Source organism: Triticum dicoccoides, chromosome 7B, assembly GCF_002162155.2.
Source record: "Triticum dicoccoides isolate Atlit2015 ecotype Zavitan chromosome 7B, WEW_v2.0, whole genome shotgun sequence".
Lineage (NCBI taxonomy): Eukaryota > Viridiplantae > Streptophyta > Magnoliopsida > Poales > Poaceae > Triticum > Triticum dicoccoides.
This window is the reverse complement of record NC_041393.1, coordinates 657,063,127-657,067,262: the sequence shown is the minus strand read 5'-3', so window position 1 is coordinate 657,067,262 and position 4,136 is coordinate 657,063,127. Positions and strand designations below refer to the sequence as shown.

At 37.4% G+C, this 4,136-nt stretch overlaps 1 pseudogene; it reads left to right on the top strand.

The window, feature by feature from the left end:
- LOC119339296 overlaps positions 1-3,698 on the top strand; it is an 8,325-nt pseudogene extending 4,627 nt beyond the window's left edge.
- The last annotated feature ends 438 nt before the right edge of the window (positions 3,699-4,136 follow it).

Here is a 4,136-nt window from a genome sequence, read left to right as displayed (position 1 = left end):
CCGCGCCCGTCTCGTCGCCATCCCCGGCCGCCGCCGGCCCGTCTCGTCACCGGCCCCGGCCCCCGCCGCCCGTCGTCGCTGCCCCCGCCACCCGTACACGCCTGGCCCACTCCATACACACACACACGCATACACATACACACACACACACATACACACACACACACACACTACACACACACACATACACACAGACACACACAAACACATACACACACACACTACATGTACACTACACATGTACGTACACACACGTACTACACACACACACATATATTTTTACTTATTTTCTGTTTTCTATAATATTTAGATGAATTAGAAATAGTTTATTTTTAGAATGTTAGAAATGTTATCATCGATGAATTAGAAATATGTTAATGTTTAGTTGAACTAGTTGAACTAGTTTATTTTTAGTAAATGCTTAGTTGAACTAGTTGAATTAATATATAGAACTAGTTTATTTTTAGTAAATGCTTAGTTGAACTAGTTGAATTAATATAACTAGTTTATTTTTAGTAAATGCTTAGTTGAACTAGTTGAATTAATATATAGAACTAGTTTATTTTTAGTAAATGCTTACTTTGAACTAGTTGAATTAATATAACTAGTTTATTTTTAGTAAATGTTTAGTTGAACTAGTTGAATTAATATATAGAACTAGTTTATTTTTAGTAAATGCTTAGTTGAACTAATTGAATTAATATAACTAGTTTATTTTTAGTAAATGCTCAGTTGAATTAATAGAAGTAGTTGAATTAATTGAATTAGTAAGTGTTTAATGTTTCGCCTAATATGAACATAGGAAATGTCGTTTGACGACAGAAAAAATTTCATTATGTGCGAATACTGTGAAGACCAGCGCGGCCAATGCGACAGAAATTTCCTTGTTGATGGTAGGCGATTCAGCATCAAGTTGGATGAGACTTTCGAATTCGATACAGTAAGTCACAACGACAAGTCTATTTTCGTAATTAAGCATGACTTATATATGCTTCATTTGCCTGACTTATAATTTTTAATTTTCACTATTCTACTAGCGCATCCCCTGCCATGTAAGAATTTTTGTCTTGGATAAGATAGGTTTCAAAGATATGGAAACTATGAAGGTAAAGAGAGCTTACCTAAAAACTGAGCATGATGGTTATACTTTCAACGTCAAAGTATACAATGCACACACGTACACCTATTTTAAATGCAAAACTTGGCAAGCACTATGCAAGGCTTATGCATTTGAGCCTGGTATGGTTATCACCTTTGATATTCGTCCGAAAGATGATATTGAAGGTAATAGAGACATATGGGTCGATGTGCAGACGCCTCCAGTTCTACCATTATGTGAGTTCTTCTCAACTATATTTTTGTCTTTGATATTGCTTATATAAAAATAACTGAGAACTAATTTCTATTGACAGCTTATCTCCATTCAACCAAACATGGCCGGCGCTTGGTAGACAGGACCTACTACTGTCCCGGCGCTGAACTAAACTGCGAGGAGATAAGTCATTATGTTTCATGGCTTGAGGATCTTCATACTGTGAAGACAAATTTTCTTCCTGCACTTAGAAATGTTAGTACTCAAAACGTGCGACCAATAGTGATGGTATTGAACTACGGTCACATCTATTTAGGAATGATTGTAAGATATTTACTATTTGTCCTCAGTGCATATTTTGCATACATATTTTTTTGCTAAAGTTTTCATTGCTAAGTATATTAATTAAGTACTATACGATGTTCTTCAACAGGGACTCCCGATGACAGTTGTGCCTCAGGGGATCGAGACTAAAGGTCAGATGTCAATTGTTAGCTTACGACCAAGATATCCTGCATTGCACATGAATGCATTCAAGATTTCTAGAAGCGATGAATGCTTAATAGTGAAAGATTGGAGGAAAATTGTTAATGATCGCAGAGAAGTACTAGGGGGCAGCAATGAGAAGCGCAGCCCACGATTAGGAGACATGTTCATCGGCATGCTCCAGTATGATCAACCAGGAGAGCTATACATGTTCTATGCTATTTTACCAGAGAGAGAGTAGCTAGCATGAGTGATTTAGCTAGTTCTTCATGCTGCTCTTAATTAGTACTTGTCCTTTCATGTCCGTGTTCTTCGTTCTGAACTTAAGTGATTTGCTTTTGTGGTGTTATATATGAACACTTATAATATCATGACAATCATGTTGAACTCGATGATTGGTTCTACTAGAAATTCTATATATATATATATATATATATATATATATATATATATATGCATAACGTGTACAATGTGTAGTATCGTAAAATACCAGCAAACGAAAAAGAATTAAAATGGAAACACAAAATTAAATGAAAAAGAATTCATAAAACTAAAAAAACCAAACCTTATAGTACCGGTTGGTCTTACCAACCGGTACTAAAGGGCTCCAGGCCCCTGGAGTTGGCTCGTGCCACGTGGTTTCCCTTTAGCACCGGTTCATGCTGAACCGATACTAAAGGGGGGGGGGCTTTAGTGCCCACACTTTAGTGCCGGTTATGGAACCGGCACTAAAGGGCCTTACGAACCGGTGCTATTGCCCGGTTCTGCACTAGTGGGAGTGCCACTACAGCAAGAAAAAGAAAAGCTACACCAATGTTTGTCCAAGCTGCAATTGTAAGTCAGCTTCAAAAGACTACCAACCATCAATTTTTACCTTTTTGCGTACTAGGACTAATATTGTTTGAGTTACTCCACCAGATTGAAAACTGATAATCAAATGTTAGTGTATCTTAATTGAAAATGTTAACATGTTCACTTAACTATCTTGTAATAGCCTGTCCTATATGATTGTACCCTTTTTTTATTTTCATACAACTGATAAGTTTTGATGCGACTGAAAAACATCAGTTTTGATTTAGTATATGGCTAGATGAAATGACTTTAATAAAAGCGCATAATCACTTTGACATGTGACCTATCAGCCACCTAAAATTACAGAATTTTTTTATTAATCTATTATTTGGCTTCATATATTGTAGTTTTGGCCATCCTCGATGTCTTATATTTTTAGTGTGTATATATATATTTTTGTTGATTGACTTCCAGAAATAATTTGATTTGAATATTACTCACTTCTAGTTAATTCATGAAATAGTCCACTTTGTTGTAGATGATAGTATATATGAATAATTTGAATCACCTCCGCACAGAAAAAAGATTAATCTGACTGTTATCACAAGTGTCTAGTTGTAAAGGATGCATGATAGCTTTCCTTACAAAGACGTTGCATGTAAGCTTGCTGATGTTGTCTTCTCTGCTTGTGCTTAAGCCGTCTTATAACCATGTTTGTTGCTTGCATTTCTAGACTGAGATGGAAAACAAGGCCTCTCAGCCTATAGAAGATGGACAAGAATCAAACTCTACGACCAAGGTTGTAGCTGAAGTGCTTGCTAACCACACTAAGAAGCCAATGTTTCTTCAGCATGTGGGGATCCAGCATGTCCATGCGAGATCTAGCGATAGCAACTGTCAAGCAGAATTGGCAAAGAGGGGCAATGTCGAGCTTCGGGATCTTGTTGACACCTTGACCAAGCAGTTGAAGGAGTCCGAAGAAGCAAGGATCAGGCAAGACGAGGAGCACAGGAAGAGAGATGAGGAGAACAGGAAGAAGCAAGCTGAGATGGATGCAAAACTAGACTTTTTGCTAAGTCAGTTGCAAGCAAGATCAACTCAAGGGTAAGTTGTTTGTCCAAGATCGGCCATCGTCCCTACTTGATACATGGAAGCTATGTGAATGTGACATACTGCTAGAACCTACCTTCTTATTTTGTAATGATTTTGTTGTGCAAACTGCACACTGTTGGATGCAAACTGGTTGCATTTTGCTGCTCCATTGTTCTTGGATTTGGAGATGCAAGGTCAATGTTATTGTGATTTGTGATGTTGTTCCTCTTTTCTGTATTTGTGATGGATCTGGAGATGTAAGTTCTTCGGCTTGGAAACCCATTTTGTGTAGAAACAAAGAAGGGTTCGATTGGGTAGAGTAAACACTAATGGGCCGAATAAAGTGGCCTCGAAACACACTTTCTGGCTAAAAAAAACACATGTGTCGCATAATTTTAATGGGCTGATGTGCATATTGAACACGTGCAAATGGGCCAATGAGAGTGTGAATGAT